This window comes from Protopterus annectens, chromosome 4.part0, assembly GCF_019279795.1.
Source record: "Protopterus annectens isolate FY-2018-M chromosome 4.part0, PAN1.0, whole genome shotgun sequence".
Classification (NCBI taxonomy): domain Eukaryota; kingdom Metazoa; phylum Chordata; order Ceratodontiformes; family Protopteridae; genus Protopterus; species Protopterus annectens.
Genome location: NC_056733.1, coordinates 206,867,228 through 206,894,658, shown reverse-complemented (window position 1 = coordinate 206,894,658; position 27,431 = coordinate 206,867,228).

Sequence of the window (27,431 nt, the reverse complement as noted above, 5' to 3'; positions counted from 1 at the left end):
CTCCGACGTCAGAGCGGCTGGAGTACATAAGCATCAGCCGATGCCATTTTCTTCAGTGTTTCTTGCCCCAGATGCCAGGTGCCCTCCAAGGAAGGCTGTAATCAAATTGGAAGACAAAAACAGGATTCCAAACAAATAAATGAGCAATAAAACAAATACACCATAACAGATATCCCCAGCTAAGAGTAACAGGGATAGGAGTGGACCCTAGGCATAGAGGGGTATGGAGGGAGGGAAAATCCGACTGCAGTTGCATGTCTATCGGACATCTACATTTACGGTAGGTACAAAACTGTACTATGTCCTTCAAGAATGCAACTGCAGTCATAACATGTGGGTAGAATACCATAGCTTAGCTGGGGAGGAGGAATGCTCTAGGAAAAAGATGGTGTGGCAATCAAACCCTGCAGGACTGCCGAAGCAAAGCCTGCTCTGGATCTGGAGTACAGAGGGAGATTGTAGTGTTTGGAGAATGTATGCACGGAGCTCCATGTAGCAGCTTCTAGAATGTCCTTAGTAGGCACCCCTCTTAAGAATGCTGTAGAGGTGGCTGTAGCTCTGGTGGAATGTGGTCTGACATTGGCTGGAACAGTCTTTCCATGAAAGGAATAACAGAATCTGATGCAATGCCCAATCCATTTTGAAATAGTCTGTTTTGAAATTGCTTTTCCTTGGACTGCAGGGGCGTAAGCTACAAAAAGTTGTTCAGACTTCCTACTGGCCTTGGTTCTGTCCAGGTAGTATCGAAGTTGTCTGTAAATGTCCAAGGTATGCAACAGTCTTTCCCCCTTATTCTCAGGATTGGGGAAGAAAGCAGGCAGATGAATGGCTTGATTTAAAGAAACCCTAGATACCACCTTTGGCATAAAAGTAGGGTTGGTCCTTAATGAAACCCTGTCTCTGTGAAAAATAATGAAGGGTGGGTATTGCCATTAGGGCCTGTAGCTCTGAAACCCTTCTTGCTGAAGTAATTGCCAACAGGAAAGCTGTCTTCCATGAGAGAAATTGCAAGTCAACTAAAGCTGCTGGCTCAAATGGAGGTAGAGTCAGTTTTTCTAGGACAAAATTGAGGTCCCAGGCTGACACTAGGGCCTTTCTTGGTGGCTTAATGTTCTTGATTCCCCTGAGGAATTGCCTTAGTAAAGGGTGTGAAAAAACAGGAGGATCAATGTTGTATCTAGCTGAAATAGCAGATGCATGTATCTTTATGGAAGAATATGAGAGGCCGTTCTTTAACATATCTGCCAAATATTCCAAGATGAGTGGGATGTTCAACAATGATGCATCATATGTCCCTTGTTGGTATTCCAATTGCTGAATCTTTTCCACTTTGCTAAGTAAACCTTTCTGGTGGATGGTCTTCCAGCCTCTGTTAGTATCCGCTGAACTTCCTTGGAGAGAGATAGGCTGAAGTTATTTATGGGATCTCCCAGGCTGTTAGCTGCAGTGTCTGAAGATTTGGATGCACTGTTTCGAAATTGTGTTGAGTAAAAAGTAGAGGCCATTGGGGAAGGGCCCACCTCCTGGTGTGACATATGCTCCGTAGTAGTGGGTACCAGTGTTGTCTTGGCCAGTCCGGAGCTATTATGATTCCCTTGGGTGTCTCTGCTTTGATCTTTAGTAATACTGAGGTCATCAGTGGCAGAGGTGGGAATGCATAGATTGTTAGGGAGTTCCAGTTGAATGAGAGGGCATCTATTTTCCAAGCTTTTGGATGGTATGTCCTTGCACAGAATTTTGGTAGAAGATGGTTGAGGTGAGAGGCAAATAGGTCCACTTCTGGCTTGCCCCATGTCGAAGTGAGTTGTGTGAAAGCCTTCGGATGTAACCTCCACTCGTGTGGATCTGTGAAATTCCTGCTTAGGCTGTCCGCCAACACATTGTCTTTTCCTGGAACAAACTGGGATTGTAACTGGATGTTTAGGCTCAGTGATTTCTCCCAAAGATGCATTGTCAGTCTGCAAAGGGGGTAAGAGTGGGTGCCCCCTTGCTTATGTACCACATCACAGTGGTGTTGTCTGTCCGTATCAGTAAATGGCCTTGCTGGAGCTGGTGTTGAAAGGCCTCGATGGCATGCATTACTGCCAGCATTTCCTTTTGGTTTATATGCAGATGTGTTTCCTTTGGAGACCATTGTCCTTGTATACACCTGCCTTCCATGTGCGCCCCCCATCCAAGGTCTGAGGCGTCTGTGGTCATGGTCTGTGTTATCTGTGGTTTTTGAATGACATACCTGTGTTTGCCTGGCTCACCGAGGCCCACCATAGGAATTCCTTTTGTAGGCATGGAATAAGCGGTATGATTGTCTCCAAGTTGTTGCTGTGTTGAGACCAAATGCTTTTTAGGTACCATTGAAGCTTTCTCATGTAGTCTTGCTAATGGAACCAAGAGAATGCAGGATGTCATGTAACCCAGGGCCTGTAGGAATCTCCTTGCAGTTATCTGGGTGAGTTTTGCTAAACCTTTGAAGTAATGAGTTAACTTCTCTTGCTTGTCTTCTGTCAGGTAAGCCATCTGAGAGGCTGTGTCTAGTTTGGCTCCTAAGAAGATTATTTGCTGGGATGGCTGCAGTCTTGACTTTTGGAAGTTGACTGTGTATCCCAGAGCTTGAAGTAATCGTATGACATAATCCAGGTTTTTTGTCAACATCAATTTGTCGTCCGCTTGTATGAGGCAGTCATCCAGGTACAGGTAAATTTGTATCCCCTGGAGCCTGCAATGAGCAATTACTGAAGCCAGGCATTTTGTGAATACTCTGGGCGCAGTAGATAAGCCAAATGGCAGTGCTGAGAATTGATAATGCTCTGACCCTGCAAGAAATCTGAGGTATCTTCTGCAGCTGTGTCTGATAGGGACATGCAGGTATGCCTCCTTGAGGTCCAGAGTAATCAGCCAAGACCCCTTGCCCAGCATGGGAAGGAGTTGCTGTAGAGTCAGCATTTTGAACTTTGGTACTATGAGAAAGGTGTTTAATGCGGACAAGTCCAGTATTGGTCTCCATTGAGATTCTTTTCTTGGAACAAGGAACAGTCTTGAGTAAAACCCCTGGTCTTGTTCTTGTTGTGGAACTCTTTCTATTGCTTTCATCCGAGTAAGCAGAGTGATTTGCTTGATAGCCTCTGCCCTCTGGTTTTGTGGTAGGTTTGGCATGCCTTGTTTTCTTGGTAAGGTATGAAAATGAAACCTGTATCCTCGGTCTATAATGTCCAAAATCCATTTGTCCTTTGTCAGTCTGTGCCAATTTTCTGCAAACAGAGATAATTTCTCGCCCAAGGGAGCTTCTATTTGTTCCCTGGTAGGCGGTAGTAGAGGAAAGTCATTGAGATTGTGGTTGTGGGGCAGGTGAAACCCCTGCGTCACTTCTTTGGTTTCCTGGCTGCCATTGTCGTCCCCTGTAAGGGCCTCTGTATTAGCCTCTTCCTCGGCCACGTCTGTTCTTACCCCTTTGAAACTTTTCTGGATTAGGAAAGGACCAATTTTTAGAAGGCCAATTCCTACTGAATCTGGGGGGGTTGAACCTGGAGGAAATCTTTCACCATCTGAACTGATTTTGCTTTTTCTTCGATGGTCTTTAACACATCCTTAGCATTCGCACCAAAAAGCTTGTTCTTTTCCAAAGGTGCATCCAGAAGTTTTGCTTTTACATGATCTGGTTGAGGTTGATCTTTTAACCAAGCATGTCTACGAATGACTGCCCCTGTCATAGCTGCCCTACATGAAGCTTCCAGTGCATCATATCCACACTGCAGGAAGTGATTGCTTACTTGCTGAGTGTTATGTACAGCTTCCTGCAAAGTCTTCCTGTCTAAAGGATCAGGAGTGGCTAATGTTTTTTGTAAATCTTCTAACAGGTAATCCTGATATTGTAACATATGCAAAAGACAATTTAAAGCTCTCATAGATAAGGTAGTGGATGTGTAAACCTTTTTGCCCCATCTCTCTAATGACCTAGCTTCCCTGTTGGAGGGCAATGGATTTTTAGAGGTGGAGGCTGAAACTCCTTTAGGCCCCTGTGAAATAGTTTCCAAATCAGCAGTATGGGCCCTGAATAAATGGGAATGAGTTTCTGGGACCCTGTAATACCTGTCTGGCTTGGCTGGAGCAGGAGGAAGAGAATCAGGGGTAGCACTAGAGTCAGAATATAAATCATCCAGAACATCAAGTACAGGAGGAATAGCTAAGGGCCTGTGCTGGGGCTTCTTAAGGAAAGTCCTAAGGCGTTTCCTAGAATCAGAATATTCCTGACCTTGCCACTTGAAATGTTCCCTCATGGTGTGCAGAACTTCCCCAAAAGAAATATCCTCAGGAGGGAGGCCGAGGGATGGAATCTTCTGCATCCGAGTCCTCATAGGTCTGGAAGAGCTCTTCCTGGCTATCAGAGTGGACAGAGCCCTCAGAATCTTCATCTGAAGGAATAGGGTCAGAGGGTTCAACCCGGGGCCTTTTATCAGAAGGAGGCTGGGATCCTCTCTCAGGATGGGCCTGTGAACCTCTAATCATGGAAATTAAATCAGCAGCCATGGACATAACTTGTGTCTCTGGAGTAGGCTGAGGTAAGGATTTAGAAGTAATATGCTTTGTTTTGCTGGCTGCCTTAGCCCTAGTGTAGGCCTTAATAGACATAGCCATAGGAGGCCTGGCAGCTCCACGTGCAGGAGTGACCTTGTCTACAGCAATGTACTCGGGCATTTCCTCGGTTTCGGTATCCGGAGGAAAATCGATAACTGGCGTCGGAGTGATGTCCGGAATCGGAGTCGTCGGTAATGCGGTGTCTTCGGTTCGGAGCGGTGGAGAGACCGTCTCAGAGGGAACCGGAGCACTCGCACTAGGTTTTGGCGTGGAGTCTGTGGTAGACACGGGCCGAGGATGTTGGTCCCGATCTTTTCGCTTTTTGGAAGTTTGCGATGTCGGAAGATCCGACGGCATGGTGTAAGCAAATTTATCGGCGAAAAAATCTTCAGCAAACTCCACCCGGCGCCTGAGAGTGCGCTTGTTGAAGCGAGCACAGGCCGAGACTTCGTGGTCTGGGCCCAGGCAAGGAAGACCGTAAGAGTGGAAATCCTTATGAGGTATTTGTTTACCACAAGAAAGACAATTGTTAACTTTTTCAGTAATTTCTGACATCGGCTGAGGCAAGAAAAGGTCCCCAACGGGGTACTTAGCTTTTCTGATGACTTCGGTATCGAAGAATACAGGAGCTGACCGACCGGCACTTGCGAACTACTTCTGCTTCGGGCACCGCGCAGTAAGAAAGACTGAAGAAAATGGCATCGGCTGATGCTTATGTACTCCAGCCGCTCTGACGTCGGAGAGAAATGCGACATCAGCTGACGTCGGACCCAGACTTTGGAATCCAGCCGACCGAGGGCTGCCTGAGGCAGGACAACCCACATGTTATGACTGCAGTTGCATTCTTGAAGGACATCCACCTTTGGCAGAAAAGTAGGATTTGTCCTCAAAGACATCCTCTGTCTGGGTAAAATATGATAAAAGGCTCTATAGCCACAAGGGCCTGTAGTTCTGAAACTCCTCTTACTGAAGTAATTGCTAGTAGCAGAGCTGTCTTCCATGATAAGAACTTTATATCAGCTGGTTCAAATGGAGGCAGGGTGAACTTTTCCAACACATAATTGAGTTCCCATGCTGGTAATGGTGATCTTCTAGGAGGCCTTAAATTTTTGGCTCCTCTATGATACTGCTTTAGTAAAGGATGAGAAAAGATTGGTGGCTCTGTATTGTAATGAGCAGACATGGCAGAGGCATGGATTTTGATTGATGAGAAAGATAGGCCTTTGTCAAGCATCTCAGTTAAGTATTGTAATACCCAAGGAATATGTGGTTCTGCTGTATCAGTTCCTTGTGTTTGATTCCAAGCACAGAATCTCTTCCATTTGTCAGCATAAGATTTTTTAGTACTATGCCTTCTGGCTTCCAAAATGACATCCATCACAGCTTTATTGAGAGATGTTGTTTGTATGATTACATTAGCAGCCATGCTGCAAGGTTCAAAGTCAGTAGTTGATTGTGCAGGATCTGATTGCTTTGCTGGGACAGTAGTTGTGCTCTTTGAGGCAAGGTCCAAGCTGGGTATTTTGACAAGTTCCTTAGGATTGGGTACCAGTATTGGCGGGGCCAGTCCGGGGCAATTAATATCTTTGGCTTCTCTTGTCTGACTTTTAGGAGGACCTTGGGTATAAGAGGCAGAGGAGGAAAGGCGTAAACTGATAGTTTTTCCAACTTTAGGATAGGGCGTCCACTTTCCATGCTTGGCTGTGATAAGTCCTTGTGCAGAATTTTTTTTAACTGATAATTTTGAGAACAGGCAAACAGATCTATGTCTGGGCTCCTCCATTTCTCTGCTATCATGTTGAAGACTTGTGGATTTAGTTTCCACTCGTGAGGATCCATAAGGTTTCTGCTTAAATAGTCTGCCAGAGTGTCTTGTTTTCCTGGCAGGAACTGAGCTTGAAGATGTATTTGGTAGATCAAAGCTGTGTCCCACAGTGCCATGGCTAATCTGCAAAGGGGGTGTGAGTGTGTGCCCCCTTGCTTGTTTATATACCACATGACTGTGGTGTTGTCTATCTTTATCAGTAATTGTCCTGGAAGGCTGTTAGGGCATTTTGAACAGCTAGCATCTCTTTCTGGTTGATATGTAGATGCATTTGTTTTGGTGCCTATATGCCCTGAATGCATATTCCTGCCATGTGGGCCCCCCAGGCATAATCTGATGCGTCTGTTAAGGTTTGGCTGGCGGGGGGGGTAGAGTGAAGGGCCGTCCCATGTTTTGGTGACAGGCCTTTGCCCACCATAGAAATTCCTGTTATATGCAGGGAATGAGAGGAATCATTGTTTCCAGACTGTGTGAATGTTGACTCCATAAACTTTTTAGGTACCATTGAAGTTTCCTCATATGCAGTCTTGCATATGGAATTAGTAGGATGCAGGATGCCATGAAGCCCAGAGCCTGCAGAATCCGTCTTGCAGAAGACTGGGTTTTGTTGCCATCAGTTTGAAGTAGTCAGTTGCCTTTGTCTAGCGTGAGGTAAGCCATCTGGGCAATTGTATTCAAGCTTGCACCCAGGAATGTTATCTTTTGAGAGGGTACCAGTTGTGATTTCCTTTTGTTTATTGTGTACACTAGGCATGTTGGGAGGGTGGCCTAATGGTTGAGGTGTTTGCCTTACAAACACAAGGTGCAGGGTTCGAGTCTCACAATGGATAATTCTCTAGGCTTAAAATGGCTCACAAGGGCACTTAGACTAGTACTAATCTATGAATCTATGTTAGAAGCCTCGTCACAAACGCCAAGTGTCGAAGAGTGTCCTTGTTCTCTGCTTGAATGAGAGAGTCGTCCAAGTAAGGATATATTTGTATATTTTTTTGTCTGCAAAATGCAATTACCGGTGCCAGGCACTTTGTAAAAAGTCCCTGGGCGCAGTAGATAAGCCAAAGGGCAGTGCAGAGAATTGGTAATGCATTAAGCCAGCCTTGAATCTGAGGTATTTTCTGCACAACTGTCTTATTGGGACAAGCAGGTACGCCTCTTTTAGGTCTAAAGTCACCAGCCAAGCATTCTTGCCCAGCATGGGCAGAAGCTGCTGCAAAGTCAGCATTTTGAATTTTGGAATGTCCAGGTATGTGGTCAAAATCGATAAATCCAGTATTGGCCACCAGGCCTTGTCCTTTCTGGGTACCAAGAACAGTCTTGAGTAAAAACCTTGCCCTTTTTCCTGTTCTGGTACTGTCTGAATGGCCCCCATTTCCATGAGGGACAACCTGTTGCTGTGCCTCTGTCCATTGAGTTTTTGGCAGATCTGGCCAACCATTTGCCACTGGCAGAGTGTGGAAATGGAATCTGTATCCCAGTGATACGTTGTTTAGTACCCACTTGTCCTGGGTTATTAACTGCCAATTTTGAGCAACAAGTGCAAATTTCCCCCCTATGGGTGCTGCCAAAAGATAAGTGCTTGGTGTAGGCAGAGGAAAGCCATTGGGATCGCTTTCTGTAGGTTTGCACTTTATCTCCTCCAGATTTGGAGGTGGATGCGCCCCATTGCTTTGACCTGTACGAGTCTTGCGCCTGGTATCTGGAACCCTTAGGGCATCTGGATTTGCCCCTTTGAGCTCTGACAGGAAAGGACCAATTTTTTGTAGGCCAGTGTCTACTGAATCTTGATGGCTGCACTTGTACAAAGTCTTTAACCGTTTGCATAGACTTAGCTTAGTCTTCCATTTTCTTTAAAACCTCTTCTGCCTTAATACCAAACAGAGTCATGCTGCAAAGGTGCATCTAGCAATTTAGCTTTAACATGATCAGGCAAATTTTATTCCTTTAACCAGGCATGCCTCAATCACGGATCCAGTAACTGCGGCCCTGCAGGAGGCCTCTAAAGAATCAAAACCACATTGCAAAGTAAGCTTTCCAATCTGTTCAGCTGCATGTAATAATTCCTGCAATTCTTTATTTTCTGCACATTCCGAAATAATTTTCTGTTTAAGCATATGAAACTGACAGTTTAAGGCCCTGATTGCCAAGGCTGCAGATGTATACACCTTTTTTCCATCTGTCCAGTGCCCTTGAATCTCTGTCAGAGGGGGTAGGATTTTTTGCTGTTGAGGCCTTAACTCCCTTTGGACCCTGTGAAATAGTTTCAGGATCAGCAGCAGGGTTTCTAAAAAATGTATGAGTCATGGACCCTGTAATATCTGTCAGGCTTACTGGGAGCCGGAGGTAAGGAGTCAGGAGTCAAGCTTGACTCTGCAAACACATCATCCACAACGTCTAAAACAGGGGGAATGGCTAAAGGCGTGTGTGGAGGGAGAAAGAAATCCCCGAGCCGTCTTGACTCTCTCAGTGAAAATGCTCCCTCAAAGTATGCAAGGTTTCTCCAAATGAATAATCCTCTGGAGAAGATGCAGATGGAATAGACTCCTCAGCATCAGAATCCTCATAGGGAGGATTAGATAATTCCTGATCAGAAGAGGAATCAGAAGAAATAGAAACCTGATCTGAAGATTCATAATCAGTGTCTTGCCTAGGCCTCTTATCTGGTGGGGGATGGATACCCCTGATCAAGGAAATAAGGCCTTCAGCCATTTTGATCTTCTGTTTTTTTTTTAGGTATAGAGGCCTGTGCACATGGCTCATGCGTCATTTTTTTTAGTTTTAGAAGTTGCTTTTGTCTTTGGTTTTGCAGCTGTTGGTTTGATGTACAAATGAGGTCTGAATACACCCTCAGAAGCCGGTGCCTGCTCAGCGGCTCCAGACCCATCTGAGGCAGATACATCCGTCGGTCCAATACCTTGAGTATCTCGCAGATTGCCGAACTCCACATGGGTTTCGGTAGAGGCCTGCGACTCTAAAGTAGCAGTTATCAGGGGCTGCAAAGGTGCCTCACTGAGTACAGGCAAACCAGCGACTGGCTTAGGAGAAGCTTAGTCATCTGTTTTGGATCTCGACTGCCTTTCTCTGTCCTTTTCTTTGCGTTTTATGTACTCCAGTAGTCCGATTGCTATCAGACGACATTTCTGGGTAGTTAAATCTGTTTCCAAAATACTTTGATGCAAAAATATACTGACGCTGAATAGTGCCGTTGGTTAAATCTAGCACAAAACCGACAGCCAGGCACGTTGTGATCAGGGCCTAGGCAAGTAACACAGTACAAATGGAAGTCCTTATGAGGTATTTGCTTCCCACAAGTAATACAATTAACTTTTTCTGACATCGGTAAAAAGCAAGAAAAAAAGTTTCCCCAATGGGGTACTTGGCTTTAGTGATGACTTCGGTTCTGAAACTCAAACTCAAATATTTCAGTAGTCTGCCGACCAGCACTTGCAAAATGCTTCTGCTCCGGGCACCGCACGGCAAGACAGACTAAAGAAAATGGTGTTGGCTGCATGTTTCATACCCCTGACAACCTGACTGCATGGAAGAAAAGACAGCAACCAACGCAGGACCCAAGACTTTGGAATTCAGGCAGACTGAGGGCAACCTACCAACAGATTATCCCAAATGAAATGATTGCAACAGTGAAACACTAAGAACATCAACTTTGTGAAGAAAGGATGGGTTCATCCGAAGTGACACTATGAAAGACCAGATAGGGCCTCTTGATGCACAATACCTGCAGCTCAAAACTCTCCTGGTAGAGGTAATGGCTACCAGGAATAACATTTCCAAGACAAAAACTTTAGGTCACACTTAGCAGCAGGCTCAAGGGGCTTTTCAGTCAAAGACTGGAGGACTAAAGCGAGGTTCCATGGGCTGTCTGAGAGGAGGCCCGAGATGAGAGGACTCCATGAGGAAAGCCTTGCAGAGGCATAAAAAGATGAGAGGGTGCCATCTATAACAATTCTGGAAATTTGCCACTAGATGCACTCTTACTGCAGAGGCTCCATTATCAAAAAAAACTTAGCCAAGTATTGAAGCACTGCAGTAACTGGTGCCAAATACAGGTCTAGCATGTTATCCTTGGACCAGATGGAGAACCTTTTCCATTTATCCTGATATAGTCTTCTGGTGGACGGTTTGAGAGAGGCCAGAATGATGTCTCGAACAGGGAAAGAGAGATGAGCTTGCCTGGTGACTAGTGCAAGTGACAGCTTGAGACTGGACAGATTCGGGTGACAACCCTTGGGGGGGGTGAGTGATCAGATCTGGTAGAGGGTCCAGAATCCATGGTGGGTATAATAGATGAGGCTGAAGAAAAGGGAACCAAACATGTCGAGGCCAGAATGGGGCTATGAGGATCACCTAGCATCTCAACTGAAGAGCTTTCTTTAGAAATCAAGGAATGGGAGGAAAGGCAGAGAGAAGTCCCGTGCGCCAATCATGGATCAGAGCGTCCCACTGTGACTCCCCCTTCAGGGGAAGTAGGGCAAAGTAACTGTTGCACTTTGTGTTTGATGGGGAAGAGAAAAGATCACAGCAAGGCTATTAGACGCCACCTTGGGGTTAAGGGACCATTCGTGGGGCATGAGGATGCATTGGCTGTTTGCCCGCAATCACACTGGGGCTCCCCAGGATATGCATGGCTATCAGAAAGTGGTTGGAAGCTATCGTCCACTGCCAAATTCTCATGGCTTCTTGACATAAGGGGTAGGACTTGGTTCCACCTTGCTTGTTGATGTACCAGACCAGTGACTTTGTCTAACTTGCTTTCCACTGCCCCAGAGGAGAGCCGAATGGAATGCCTGCAGCACTAACAGCATGGCTCTCAGTTCCAGAACATTGATATGCAGGTGGGCCATGTGCCTTGGGCAATCTTTCCCTGGAAATGCCCCCCCACCCGATCACGGAGGCATCGTGGTCACAATGGCTGTGGGCTGGGAGGGTTGAAATGGGTGGCTCCAAATATCTACTTCAGGCCTCATTCACCAAAGCAGGTCCTGTTTGCAGGAGTTAATTGAATCTTGTAATCCAGGGGATGACAGTTTGGGTACCATTGACACAGAAGGAGCCATTGCAAAATTCGCACATACAGCTTTGCTAGAGGCACTATTGGAATTTATGCAGCCATAGAACCTAGGGCTTTAAGAACTTCCCTTGCAGAGGCTGGTGTTTGAGAAAGAATCACGGAGTTGAGTTAAAATCGACAGAAGTGGCAGTGATACCAGACAAGACAGAGTACTGAACACGGCTCCAATGAATGAACTCTGCTGTGTAGGGATAACATTTGATTTCTCCCAATGTATCGTTATTCCCACCAATTTTGCCGGAGAGCATGTTGTAGCATTACCAGAAAATGCTTGGTGGAGGCAGTAAGGAGCCAGTCTTTTTTTTTTTTTTTTTTTTTAACAGAAGAAAAAAATTAAAAACTAACAAGTTAACAAAGTTAACTACTCAAACACACTACAGGCCCCAAAGACCACGCACACACATCTACGCTACCAGCGAGGGGAGGGAGTTGCACAAAAATTTTTGCAAATTAACCAAAAACAGTTTAAAAGGATGGAGAACCTATAACTTTCACACAAAGGTACTATTTAAAGATCGAAAAAAACCTTATTAAATAACAAATTTCCACTTAGCTGTAGGAGCTCAAAGACCAAGCTGTCACCATGAACGCGGCAAACTAGATCTGAGGTCATGTAGGGAGAGCAGGGCATTATGGGTGAGGGGAGGAGCTCAGATCCATAGCTGGATAAACCATGCCGGTTTGGATCTGATATCGGATCCATACCCACAGGTTGCTGACAAATGAATCTCCTACTTCAGATCATTTGATTTCTCCCAATGTATCGTTATTCCCACCAATTTTGCCGGAGAGCATGTTGTAGCATTACCAGAAAATGCTTGGTGGAAGCAGTAAGGAGCCAGTCTAGACACGGAAAAGTACAGTTTTGTACCTACCATAAATGTAGATGTTAGAGTGTATACACTGCTGCAGTCATTACACTTTGGTTATCCTGCCATCAGGTGGTTCCCCAGTCGGCCTGAGTTCCAAAGTCTTGGTCCAGTGTCGGTTGCTGTCGCCTCCTCCCGGACGTCAGTGCGACAGGGGTATACAAGATGCAGCAGACGCCATTTTCTTCAGTTTTTCTTGCCCCAGATGTCAGGTGCAATTCCAATTGCTAATAAAACATACATAAGAAAAGCAAAAAAACAACTTACAGCTACCAGCAAATACTCCCCATAGGTAGTAAGGGTAGAAGACATAGGTACATACCAGCCAGTAAGAGGGGAAGGAGGGAGGGTAACCTGGACTGCAGCATTGTATACACTAACATATACATGTATGGTAGGTACAAAACTGTACTATGTTCGTGTTACACTGCTGCAGTCATTACACTTGGGTAGAATACCAAAGCTGAGGAAGGGTGGCTGGTTCTATAAGGCATTAGGGGTGGCTATAAGGCCCTGCAGCACTGCATTGGTGAAGCCAGCTCTGAATTTAGAGTATAGAGGCAGATGGTAATGCTTGGTGAAGGTATGTACGGAACTCCAAGTTGCTGCTTCCAAAATATCCTTGGTAGGTACTCCCCTGAGGTAGGCAGTTGAAGTAGCTGTTGCCCTGGTGGAGTGAGATCTAATGCTGCTAGGTACAGGTTTTCCATGGTATGTGTAGCAGAAACGTATACAATGTCCTATCCATTTTGAAATAGGATGTTTTGAAATGGCTTTTCCCTGTGCTTCTGCAGCATATGCTACCAATAATTGCTCAGATTTTCTGAAAGCTTTGGTTTTGTCCAAGTAGAAGCGCAGCTGCCTGTGAATGTCCAGAGAGTGCAGTAGTCTCTCCCCTTTATTCTGTGGTTTAGGATAAAAAGTTGTCAGGTGAATAGTTTGGTTTAGAGCCACACTGGACACCACCTTTGGCATAAACGTAGGGTTAGTTCTTAAAGACACCATGTCCTGGTGGAAAATGAGGAAAGGTTCCACTGCCATTAGTGCCTGTAATTCTGAAACTCTTCCTGCTGTTATTGCCAAGAGCAGATCAGTTTTCCAAGAGATATATTTTAATTCTGCTGCGTTAGCTGGCTCAAAAGGAGGTAAAGTTAGTTTTTCCAAAACAAAGTTGAGGTCCCAAGTTGGAGTAGGTGCTCTACAGGGCGGTCTTATGTTTTTAGCCCCTCTGAGGTACTGTTTTAACAGGATTAGAGAAAATTGTAAAGAGCAGAGATGGCAGAGGCGTGGATCTTGATGGATGAGAAGGAGAGGCCTTTGTCCAGCATCTCAGTTAAGTATTGTAGTATTTGAGGAATGTTTTGGGACAAGAGAGTCAAGGCTGTCAGCTTGGTTCTAGGCACATAATCTCTTCCATTTATGCGAATAGGCTTTCCTGGTACTAGGCCTTCTGGCCTCCAGAATGACATCCATAACAGCTTTGGAGAGAGGCATTGCTTGCTTAACTAAGGAATCTTCCATGCAGCTAAGTTTAAGGCCTTTAGCTGGCTGTGTTCATAGGTTCATACTAGGCTATCTGCCCTAGGGCATTTATAAGCCTAGCCAGTGTGTTTGGCTTTCGCCACCCATTTTAAATGAATTTTGCTATGCCCTTTTTCGAGGTTAGTATACTGTGCCTCTGTCTAACAGTGACACAGAAGTGATACCCGGGGTAAACCTACTATCTCCCATCCACTCATCAAGATTCCTCTTGAAGAGAGTCAATGAGGGACTATGCCTAACCTGGACTGGGATTTTATTCCAGAGTGAAGGGAGCCTCTGGGTTATGAATCTGTCCCTCCAGCATGTCCTATTTATTTCAGTGCTGAGGTTCAAGTCTCTCGATCGCCTCTGAGCAGGCGGTATGCCACTGAGTAGAGCTGGAGTTTCTTTAACCGGGCAGCATATGGCATCTGTTTGAGCCCTTTGATCCTCTTGGTGAGGTACTTTTGGGGTCTTTCCAGTTGCTGCAGGTGTCTGATAAGGTACATCCCAAAAGGGGCATTGTACTCAATTATGGGCCTGATGAGGGATGAGTAAAGAGGCACGATGACCTCCCCTGATCTAGATGTGAATCCCTTCATGATTAGGTGGGCTATACAAAATGTTTTTCTAACCACTTTGGCCATGTGGTTCTCAAATGAGATTGCTATCAACTTGGGTCCCCAGGTCCCTAATTACTTCTTCTGTACTTAATGGATTACCACCTATGTGGTAATTTGTGGGCACTTTGATTATGCCAAAGGGGATGACTATACACTTTTTGGCATTTAGCTTGAGGCCATGGCTCTGGCACCAGTTGTCTGTTTCTATGAGGCCCTTTTGTAGGATGCTTGCGTCGGCTGGAGAGTCTATTATGGCGCCCAGTTTGCAATCATCTGCAAACTTGGTCAGCCACAGTCCTTTCGTGTTAGCCTGTACCTCCGAGAAATATATACCGAACAACAGAGGTCCCAGGACTGAGCCTTGTGGGATGCCACTTGTAACTGGTTTGGAGTCTGACATGGCTCCAGCAATTCTAACCATGTGGGTTCTGTCCTTGAGCCAGTTTGCAACCCATCTAGTGACATAGGGGTTTATATTTAAACTGGTGAGCTTATCTATAATGCCCGGGTGGGGTATTGTATCGAAGGCTTTTGCAGTAGTATTAGATTGTTGTGCTGAGTCAGCAGATGTGGGATTTGAGGCAAAATCCAGGGTGGTTATTGTGCTAAGCTCCTTAAGATTGGGTATCAGTGCTGGCGTGGCCAGTCTGGTGCAATCAGGATAATCTTTGGCTCTTCTTGCCTGGCTTTTGTGAGTACCTTTGGCAGGAGAGGTAGTGGTGGGAAAGCTTATACTTGTAGGTTCTCCCAGCTGAACGAGAAGGCATCCACTTTCCATGCTTGTGGATGGTAACTCCTTATGCAAATTTTTGTAGCTGGCAGTTTATTGGGGATGCAAACAGATCTATGTCCGGGCTCCACCATTTCTGTGTCATCATTCTGAATATTTGTGGATTCAATTCCCATTCGTGTGGATCCATGATGTTTCTGCTTAAGTCGTCTGCCAGCGTGTTTTTCTCTCCTGGCAGGAATTGTGCTTGCAGATGAACTTTTAGTTATGTACTTACCATAACTTTAGATGTATGGGATCCATCTCGCCTACATTCTGTACTGATGGGTTCGGAGCCGATCCTCGGCTCTGACTCGGCACGCTATACTATAGAACGAAGTCTCTTATTGGCTGAGCTATCCCACATCCCAGGATGCACCACCACTGCTTCCCCAAATCTTGTTTGTCCGCACACATGCACACACACATAGACTGTTGATATAATATTGCCAGGTATTTCAAGAGAGGAAACAGTTGAACTCTGACCATCCGGTCTCTTCTGATCTCCAAGGCAGGGGGAAGGAGGGTGGGTTATTAGGAATGTAGGTGAGATGGATCCCATACATCTAAAGTTATGGTAAGTACATAACTAAAAGATGTAATGTGATCCTATCTCGCCTACATTCTGTACTGATGGGACAGCGTCCCTAGCACCAGATTCCTGGGTGGCTCACTGGAAAACACTCCTGAGAACTGTGGAACCGAAGGAAGCTCGCCCCCGAGATGCCACGTCCAATTTGTAATGAGAAATAAAGGTGTGAGGAGAAGACCACGTAGCCGCACAAATGTCACTAATAGCAAGCTTGGAATGAAAGGCTGCCGAAGTAGCCATAGCCCTGGTAGAATGAGCTTTCACTGTAGCTATAAGCTCTTTGTTAGAAATGAAGTAAGTATGACTGATACAGTCTCTGATCCACTTGGCAATAGTGACTTTCATGACGGCTTTGCCCAATTTATTGTCCGAAAAGGACACAAACAACTGATCTGCTTTTCGTGCTTGGTGCGTCCTATCCAAATAGAAGCGTAATTGTCTGTGGACATCCAAGGTGTAAAAGATATACTCCGCTCTGAATACTTCGGGAAGAAAACTGGAAGTTCCAGTGATTGTTGCATTTTTTTCTTGGAAGACTGCTTTATTAGAACAAACCTTAGGAACAAAGGATGGGTTCGGTCTGAGGGATACTCTATCCTTGTGAAAAACCAGGTATGGTGGTTTGACACATAGGGCTTGAAGTTCTGAAACTCGCCTGGCTGATGTAATTGCAACTAATAAAGCAGTCTTCCAAGAAAGAAATTTTAAGTCACAAGTTGCTGCCGGTTCAAAGGGGGAAGAGGTTAAAGCACCTAACACCACATTAAGGTCCCACGGTGGAGCGGGATGAGATATCGGGGGCCGTAGCAGCCCAGCACCTTTCATGAAGGCTTTATACAACTTGTTGCTCATCAAAGGTGGTTCTATCCTCTCGTAAAAATTGGAAATAGCCGCCAATTGAACTTTGATGGTAGAGACCGAACAACCTTGGTTGAACAGAGAAGCTAAAAACTTCAGAACCTCTGACACCAGGGCTGTCATGGGGTCTAAGCCCCGGAGTTGGGCCCAAATAGCAAATCTCTTCCATTTGCTGCTATACATTTTCTTAGTAGAAGTCTTGTGGGCCGAGGACAAGATATGTATGACTTCCAGGTCCAAAGCATGGTTCCTGACTATGGTCGGAAGAGGAGGAGCCAAGCTGCTAACTTCGAGTGGAGGGACTGATGTAGCTGTCCCGACTGATGGGTCAAGAGATCCAGAACTTGGTCCAGGAACCATGGACCGTCCAATGCATATTTGCGAAGAAAGGGAAACCAGACTTGACGGGCAACTAGAATCATTTTGCTCTCCAAGCGAATCACCTTCTGGATCACCTTGGGAAGAAGGGGAACCGGTGGAAAGGCGTATAGCAGACCGGTGGGCCAAGCTTGGACTAGGGCGTCCTTGGGAATCTCCCCCAGAACTGGGGTGAGAGAGAAGAACTGTTGGCATTTCGTGTTGAGGGGTGTTTCGAAAAGGTCGCAACAAGGAGTTCCCCATCTCCTGAAAATCTGAGTTACCACTCTGTCGTTCAGAGACCACTCGTGAGGGGAGAGAATAGTTCTGCTCAGTTTGTCGGCTATCACATTGGATCTCCCTGGAATGTGTGTTGCTACCAGAAAACGTTTGGTTGCAATCGCCCAATCCCATACCTTCATGGCCTCTCTGCAAAGGGGGTAGGATCTGGTCCCTCCTTGCTTGTTCAGGTACCAGACCACCGACATGTTGTCGGACTGAATGGCAATCGTGCCCTGGGGGAGGTAAATGTGTAGTGCTTGCAACGATAGAAGCACCACCCTCATTTCCAGTATATTGATGTGGAGGAGACTCTCGGAGTGCCACTTGCTTTGAACTGACCTGCTCAGGTAATGTCCCCCCCACCCCGTCTGGGAGGCGTCCGTAGTCAATGTGGCCACTGGGGGTGGTGGCACGAAGGGTTGCCCCTGATCCAGGTTGGAGGAAAGAAGCCACCAACGAAGGTCCTGTTTGCACGTCTCTGTGATCAGAATGTGGTGACTGAGTGGGAGATCCTGATAAGACCACTGGACTGACAGGAGCCACTGGAGAATCCTCATATGTAACCTTGCTAAGGGGACTAGGAGAACGGTGGCCGACATGGAACCTAACAGTTGTAGGACCATCCTCGCTGGGGCTCGACGTCTGAGGAGCAAAGCTCGAGCTTGAGACTGTAGTGTTTCTATCCTCTCTGCAGGAAGACAGACTCGCATTTGCTTTGAGTCTATCTCTGCTCCGATAAACCGAATGCGCTGAGATGGCAGCAACACGGACTTTGTCCAATTGAAGGTGATTCCTAGGGAGTTGCCTAGAGATATAGTGGCTGCTAGATTTTGCAAGAGTAGACGCCTGGAGGTGGCAGTTAGGAGCCAGTCGTCTATGGAATGGAAACACTTGGAATCCTAGACTTCTCAGGTGAGCAGTCACCACCGCCAAACATTTGGTGAACACCCTGGGGGCTGTGGTGAGACCAAAGGGCAGTGCACAGAACTGGAAATGACTGTCTCCCAGGCTGAAGCGCAAGTGTCTCCTGGACGCCTGATCTATCAGGATGTCATAATAGGCATCCTTGAGATCTATGGAGCACATCCAAACACCTTTCTCCAGCAGCGGGAGAATGGATTGCAAGGTGACCATCCAGAACTTGGACTTTTTCACTGATCGATTTAGCTTGCTGAGATCCAAAATGGGCCTCAAGTCCCTGGTCTTTTTTGGCACCAAAAAGAATCTCGAGTAAGTCCCTAATCCGGTCTGGCCTGCGGGACCAGGTTGGATGACTCCTTTTTGAAGCAGCTTTGATATTTCGTTGGCTGCAAGATCCCGTTGACTGGGTGGCGGGTCCGGGATTCTTTGAGATGGAGGGGGGGGGGGTTGAGAAAAAGGGATGGTGTAACCTCCGGCGATGATTTGGAGCATCCATCGGTCCTGAGTGATACTCTCCCAGGCCTTTAGGTGCTTCGAAAAATGACCCCCGACTGGCTCTGGAGCTGCACAGTCGGGCACTCCTTCAGGGATGCTGGAAGGTTGAGGAGCCATGAAAGGACTCGTGGTCTCCAGTGTTGTGGGGGCCTCTGCCGCCTCTGGGACGGCATCTTCCTGAAAAATTTCCCCCTCCTCTGCCTCTAGAAGGGGGATCGCTCTGCTGCGAAGAGTAAGGCTTTTGAGATTTATGGAACCACATTTCCCCCCCTCTTCTAGCCTTGGGATAAGGCCTGAAGGGAGTGGAAAACCGTGCCCCTACGGCAGTTAAAGTCTTACCCTCTTGTTCGCAGCGAGTCAAGGTGTCCTTTACCTTGGGTCCAAACAGAGAGGACCCATCAAAGGGAGCGTCGGCAAAGGAAGACTTAAAGGCCTCCGCAAAATGACACAGGCGGAGCCAGGCTTGTCTCCGTAGAGCAACGCCTGTTCCCGCCGCTCTGCTCGCCCCCTCGGCTGCATATGAAATGAGCCTCATGGACGAGTTCGATAACGATGATAGGGTAGCCAGCTGAGAGTTAACAGTCTGGGCCAACTGCTCAGGTAAGTTACCAGAGAGGGTATCTGAAAGTTCCTTGACCAGATCCCTCTGAAGTCTGGTGAAGTGCGTCAAATAATTCAGAGACCTTAAAGTAAAGGTTGCTGAAGTAAGGGCGCGCTTCCCATACCGATCCATGCTCCTAGACTCTATTAGGAGGATGGACGGATGTTGAAGCCTCTGCCACATCTTGTTGGGTAGCAGATGCCACCACCAGGGCATCTACAGCCACACCTTTGGAGAGAAAATCCTTTTCAGGGGGTGCTGAGAGAAATTTATTGGGGCGAGCTGGCACCGGTTCAACAGAATCCGGGTGTTCCCACGCCCTTCGAGAGATCAAATCCAGAAGCTCATCGAAAGGCAAAGACACCAAGGAGGCAGAGGGCTGAGCCCCGAAGGCCTTGAGGAATACAGACTCCTCATCGGAAGGGGGTTTGGACTGCCAGTCGCCTCGTTGCTTCAGGATCTCCAAAATGTCCGCAAAGGAGACATCATCAGAGGACGACTTGGGGGATCCCTCCGCATCATAGAGGTCAGTGTCCGAGGTGAGACTCGTCAGGGGAGTCTACGTGCTTCCTCTTGCACTCTCTCTTCCTCGGAGGTTCCTCCGAAGACGCTTCGGAGGGACCTTCAGGAAGGAGGGAACCCCCGATGGGGGTGGCCTCAGGCCCCAGGGCTCCGCTGTCTTGAGACAGGGGGACTACAAAGGAACCAGTCTATGTGCCAAGGGAAGGTGACGGTGAGATGGTGGAGGTGGCCAAAGAAGATTTGGCCAAAGCACTCCTCATGGCCCTGAAGGCGGGACCCCCAGAGTCCTGGGAAGGTCCAACCCCCGAGGCCACAACAGTAGATGGCACTCCCGCAGCCGACGCACCGAGAGGGAGGCTCGGAACCGAAAGCATCGGTCCCGGCATCACCCCGGGCCGACAGAGGAGGTCCGTGTACGAACTCCGACCCGGGCGGGGTTGGAGTAAGGGTCGGAACCGACCCGAAAACCTCCACCGGCTCCACCAGCACCGACTCCAACGGTGCCGAGGCTGTTGGAGGAGGAACCAAGACAACAGGGTGGGCAACCAGCTCCGGAGCAGACTGGGCTGGAGCCGAAACTAACTTTTGAAAGACCGGAGACTGAAACAGCCTTTGAAGCACCCTGTCTATGTCCGAATCTGACATTCTCGAAGACCGAGAAGAGATCGAACGAGTTCGAGTAGACTTCTCTGCCGGTTCCGAAGGACTGGGGGACTGGCTCCGAATAGTCTCGATAAGTATCGGTGCCGAGGGAGACTCCACAACCATTGCAATTTCCCTCGGAGCCGAAGTGGACTTCGGCGCCGAAGGGGAAGAGTCTGAGCGGGCAACTCTCATCGGCTCCGAAGACAGTGGAGCCGATGAAGGTGACCCGCCTCTCGAAGCCCTAGCCGTCGACTCCAAAACCAGAGGAGTCGAGGCTGGTAGCATCGAGGCAGACCGTTCCGCCCTCGGCTCCGAAGTCCGTGGAGCCGACGGAGAAGCCTCCAGAGATTTCTTTGTAGCCGGTTCCGATGGGCTGGTCGGAGCAGAGGATTTCTTCTTCTTTGAAGGTGAAGAGGAAGAAGATAAAGCCTCCTCAAAGGAAGGGGTGATAAGCCCTTTTAAAATCAATTTATTTTTCCTCTCTTGGAGGACACGGGAGGAAAAAGCATGACAAACGCTGCATGACTCTTGAAGATGCTTAGGGCCTAAACAATAAACGCACAAAGAGTGGTCGTCCGTAATGGACATTTTGTAACTGCATTTAGAGCATTTTTTGAATCCTGATGGTCTGTGCTCTTTCGACATGTTGACACACAAATCACTACCACAGAAATATTCTTTTAAATACACTAATAAAAAATAGCTTAAAGAAATACGTAAACTGAGGACAAGGCCCCTCTAACTTAAACGGGATCACTTGACCCAAATCTAGACAACTCTACCACAGAAAAGACTCACACTAAGAAGCTTTAACAACGCGCGAGGGCAAGGCCCCTCTAACTTAAACGGGATCCTTTCCCTCAAACCAAGATAATTTTACCACAAAAAGACTCAAATCTCACGGTCACACAACGAATAGCTGTTAAAACAGCTTTTGGGTAGATTAGAAAAAATTTGACAGAAATTTTCAAGTAATAAGCACTTAGCTCAGCCAAGTCCGAGACCACGTCTTTGCTGTAGAAGCGGCAAACGAGATCTGGGGAAGCAGTGGTGGTGCATCCTGGGATGTGGGATAGCTCAGCCAATAAGAGACTTCGTTCTATAGTATAGCGTGCAGAGTCGGAGCCGCGGATCGGCTCCAAACCCATCAGTACAGAATGTAGGCGAGATAGGATCACATTACATCTTGAAGGTTCATAGCCGTGTTCCACAAGGTCATGGCTTGTCTGCATAGGGGGTAGGAGTGAGCGCCCCCTTGCTTGTTTATGTACCACATAACTGTGGTGTTGTCTGTCTTTAGCAGTAGTTGTCCTGGATATAGCAGGTCCTTGAAAGCTATAAGGGCATTTTGTACAGCTAGCATCTCTTTTTGATCGATGTGAAGATGCCTTTGTTCTGCGGGCCACGTGCCCTGAATACATTTGCCTGCCGTGATGTGCGCTCCCCAGGCGTAATCCGATGCATCTGTTATCAGTGTTTGCCTGGCTGTGGGTTGTGTTAAAGGCTTCCCTTGTTGAGGTGACAAGCTTGAGCCGACCATTGAAACTCCTGTTGAAGGGAAGGGATTAGTGGTATAACTGTTTCCAAACTCTGACTGTTGAGACCATACATTCTTTAGGTACCACTGTAGTTTCCTCATATGCAGTCTGGCATATGGAATTAGTAGTATGCAGGATGCCATGTAACCCAAGGCCTGCAGAATTTTTCTTGCAGGGAGATGGGTCTTTGTTGCCATTAATTGAAAGTATTGAGTCAGATGTCCTTGTTTGTCTGGCGTGAGATCAGCCATATGGGCCGTTGTGTTCTAGCTGGCACCCAGGAATATAATCTCGTGAGGGCACTAGTTTTGATTTTTCGTTTACTGTGTACCCCAGGCAACTTAACTTTTTTTACAAACGCCAGATGCTTTAGAAGAATGTCCTTACTCTCTGCTTGAATCAGGCAGTCGTCCAGGTACGGATAAATTTGAATTCCTTTCTGTCTGCAAAATGCAATTACTGGTGCCAGGCACTTTGTGAAGACCCTGGGCGCAGTAGATAAGCCAAAGGGCAGTGCAGAGAATTGGTAGTGCATTGAACCAGCTATGAATCTGAGGTATCTTCTGCAGTTTTGTCTGATAGGGAAATGCAGATATGCCTCCTTGAGATCCAAAGTCACAAGCCAAGCTTTCTTGCCCAGCATGGGAAGAAGCTGCTATAGTGTCAACATTTTGAATTTCAGAACATCCAGGTAAGTGTTTAGAGATGAAAGATCCAGAATGGGCCTCCAGGCTTTGTCCTTTCTGGGTACAAAAGGTATAAAATCCTTGTCCTTGCTCCTGTGATGGTACCTTTTGAATAGCTCTCATATCCATGAGTGCTGTAATTTGTTTTTGAGCCTCTGCCCATTGATTTGGTGGCAGATTTGGCATTCCTTTTAACTTTGGCAGAGTGTGAAAGTGGAACCTGTAACCCTGAAATACAATGTTGAGAACCCATTTGTCTTTGGTGATCATTTGCCAGTTGTGGCAGAAGTGTGCCAGTTTTCCTCCCAAGGGGGCTGCCAAGAGGGATTTGTTTGGCAGCTGTAGTTGGAAGTCACTGGAGTGGCTTTTTATATGGTTGGAGCCTGTCTTCCCCTTCTTTCTGGCCTGATGCAACCCATTGTCGAGGCCTTAAGGACCTTGTGTTTGACCTCTACCTCTTGAACGTCTGTATCTTCCCCTTTGAGGTCTATTTGGAAAGGACCAAGTCTTAGTTGGCCAGTTTCTGCTAAATCTAGGAGGCTGAACCTGTAAGAAATCCTTCACAGTTTGCATATATTTTGCCTTATCCTTCATTTTCTTTAATACCTCTTCTGCCTTAACTCCTAACACCACATCCTGCTGCAAAGGTACATCCAATAATTTTGCTTTAACATGATCTGGTAACTTATGTTCTTTTAACGAAGCATGTCTTCTAATGACAGAGCCTGTAACTGCGGCTCTCTGCAGGAGGCCTCGAGAATCAAAACCACATTGCAAAGTATGCTTTCCCACTTGTTCAGCTGCATGCAATAAATCCTACATTTCTTTAAAAGTAAGAGGATCTGATTCTGAAAGCATTTTTTGTTTTAACTGAGACCGTAAAAATTTCTGATATTTTAGCATGTGAAACTGGCAATTTAAGGTTCTCATTGCTAAAGTTGCAGAAGTATATACTTTCTTTCCCTATCTGTCTAATGCTCTGGAATCTGTCAGAGAGAACTGGATTCTTGGCTGATGAGGCCTTAACTCCTTTGGGTCCCTAAGAAATAGTTTCAGGGTCAGCTACAAGGCTTTTATACAGAAATTTGAGTCAGGAACTCTGTAGTATCCGTCAGGTTTAAAAGGGGCTGGAGGTAAGGAATCAGGATTTAAGCTGGATTCAGTATACACATCATCCACAATATCTAACACTGGCGGAATAGCAAGGGGTCTGTGTTGAGGTAATAAGTCTCTGAGCCTTTTCTTGGATTCTGAGTAATCCTGGCCTTCCCAATGGAAATGCTCCCTCATGGGTTTCCCCAAAGGAGTAGTCCTCAGGCAGTGAGGCTGATGGAATAGATTCCTCAGCATCAGAATCCTCATAAGGGGGCAAAGGGTATCCTAGGTCTGAGGAGGAATCATAAGAGATGGACACCTGGTCGGATGAGTTGTAGTCTGCATCCAGTCTAGTCCTTTTATCAGGAGGGGGATGGGACCCCCTGATCAGAGTGATTAGGTCTTCGGCCATTTTGAGCATTTGTTTCTTAGGCATGGCGGCCTGCCCTGGTGAATGCTGTATTTGTTTCTTTGATTTTAAAAGAAGCTTAGACTTAGCTGAGGGTTTAATGCTTAACTGAGTAGGTCTGAAGACACCCTCTGAAGCTGTGGGTTGCTCAGCTACTCCGGATCCCTCTGAAAGGTTAGTCTCGGTAGGCTGAAAAACTCGTGCGTCCGAAGGCCCAGCCATCTCCACGTGGGAGTCAGAGGCGGCCTGTGGTTCTAAAGAAGCGGTAGTCAGGGGCTGCGAAGGTGGCTCGCTGAAAACCGGAGAACCGACAACTGGCCTAGAAGAGGCTTCGTCAATTTTGGGCCTCTGATGCCTATTTTGTCTTTGTGCTTTTTCCGATGGCATGGCATAATTGAATTTTCTACCAAAATAATGTCGGGCAAAATCAAACAGATGTTTAATAGTGCGCTTGTTAAACCTAGCACAAAACCGACCAGTGACGTTGTGGTATGGGCCTAGGCATGGGATACAATAGGAATGGAAATCCTTATGAGATATTTGCTTCCCACAAGAAATAGTTATTAACTTTTACTGACATAGTCTGAGGCAAAAAAAAGTTTCCCCAACGGGGTACTTAGCTTTGTAAAAGACTTTGGTTCTGGATTCAGAATGAATATCTCAGGGGACGGCCGACCGGCACTTGCGAACTGCTTTTGCTTCGGGCACCACGCAGCAAGAAAGACTGAAGAAAATGGCATCGGCTGCATCTTTTATACCCCTGTCGCACTGACATCAGGGAGGAGGCGACAGCAACTGACGCCTGACCAAGACTTTGGAACTCAGGCCGACTGGGGAACCGCCTGATGGCAGGATAACCCAAGTGTAATGACTGCAGCAGTGTAACACGATCATCACCCGGAATCCTTTTAGTCTCAAGTGAGCTGTTACCACTGCCATGTATTTTGTGAACACACTGGGGTTGTAGAGAGACCAAACAGCAGGAGACAGAATTGGTAAGGACTGCCTCCTAGCCAGAAGTGAGCAGACTCCTGGAGCGTTTGTCCATCTTGATGTGGTAATATGCATCCCAGAGATCTATAGAGCACATCCAACTGCCTTCTCTTAAAAATGGAAGAATGGACTGGACCGTGACCATCTGGAATTTGGTGTGGGCGACTGACTTGCTGAAATTGCTGAGATCCAAATCAGTCCTCTTTTCGCTTTGGCACCAAAAAGAATCTAGAGTAAAATCCAGAGCCGTGCTGGTCAGGTGGGGCTGGTTGGATGACTCTTGAGACAGCTTTATAATCTCCAAAGCTGCTTCTTTCCTTTGACTGGGTGGAAAGTACAGTTGTGTACACTTAGCATAATTGTAGATGTTAAGAGTGTCTTCACTGTTGCAGTCATGACTGTAGGGTTCTCCCCTGCCGGCAGGCAGTCCTCGGTCGGCCAGAATCCCAAAGTCTGGGTCTGGCGTCGGCTGTTCAACCATGCTCCCTGACGTCAGAGCGCCAGGAGTACAAAGCTGACACCTGACGCCATGTTCTCCAGTTTTTCTTGCCCCAGATGTCAGGAGTCCCAAAATGAGAAAGGTCCCATATCCTTTGCAAATACAGCTCAGAAGAATGGTGAAAAAAGGAACCACACAAAAGTAAAAATAAGAGGGGACAGGAGGGAGGGAAACCCAGACTGAAACAGTGAAGACACTTGAACATCTACATTTATGGTAAGTGTACACAACTGTACTATGTTCGTGTTTCACTGCTGCAGTCATGACTGTAGGGTAGAATCCCAAAGCAGAATGAAAGGGAGGTGGTCATAAAGTAGAAGGGGCGGCTAAAAGGCCCTGCAAGACTGCAGAAGCAAAGCCTGCCCTAGACTTAGAGTAGAGAGGTAGATTGTAGTGCTTTGAAAAAGTATGCACTGAACTCCAAGTTGCAGCTTTCAAAATGTCTTTGGTAGGAACTCCCCCGAGGAAGGCAGAAGTGGCAGCAGCTCTGGTGGAATGAGTCCGTATACTCCCTGGGATTTGCTTTCCATGGTGTGAATAACAAAATCTGATTCCATGAGCAATCCATTTAGAAATGGTCTGTTTTGAAATGGCTTTACCTTGGGAACTTGAAGCATAAGAAACCAACAATTGCTCTGATTTTCTGATGTCCTTGGTTCTGTCCAGGTAAAAACGTAGTAGTCTGTGTACATCCAAGGAATGCAAGATCCTTTCCCCTTTATTTTGAGGAGTGGGGAAAAAGTTGGCAAGTGGATAGTTTGATTTAAAGCCACTTTGGAAACCACATTAGGCATGAATGTAGGATTAGTCCTCAAAGACACCCTGTCTTGATTAAAAATAATATAAGGTTCCACAGCCATAAGGGCTTGCAACTCTGAAACTCTCCTGGGAGAGGTCAGGGCTGACAGGATGGCTGTTTTACAAGATAAAAACTTGATGTCAGAAGAGGCAGCAGGCTCAAAAGGAGGCAAGGTGAGCTTTTCCAAAACATAGTTGAGATCCCAAGCAGGAATGGGAGGAGATCTAGGAGGTCTTAAGTTCTTAGCTCCTCTGAGAAACTGTCTCATGAGCTGGTGGGAAAAGATTGGAGGGTCTGTATTATGAGCAGAAACAGCAGAGGCATGTATCTTAATGGAAGAGAAAGACAGACCCTTATGTAAGAGATTGGTCAGGTAAAGTAAAATCAAAGGAATGTTAGGAAGAAGAGGATCAGAATCCTGAGCCTGCATCCAGGAACAAAATCTTTTCTATTTTCCTGCACAAGATTTTCTAGTGCTAGGACGTCTGGCTTCTAAAATGACATCCATAACCTGCTTGGGTAGGAGAGAAGGAATCAAAGGCCCTGGATTAACAAGGCCGCCAGGCTGAGAATGCTGACATGGGAGTGTAGAACCTGACCCTGATGTTGGGACACAAGGTTCGGAGTCTGTGGTAAGACCCAAGGGGGCTCCAGACATAGGTTTTTCACAGTAGGGTACCAAAACTGTTGAGGCCAATTTGGGGCCAACAAGATTATCTTGGGCTTGTCCTGTTTGATCTTTAATAACACCCATGGAAGAAGAGGAAGAGGCAGAAAGGCATATCCCGAGAGGTTTCTCCAACTGAACGATAGTGCATCCACTTTCCAAGCTTGTTCGTGGAAAGTCCTGGTGCAAAAATTCTGTAGTTGATGATTG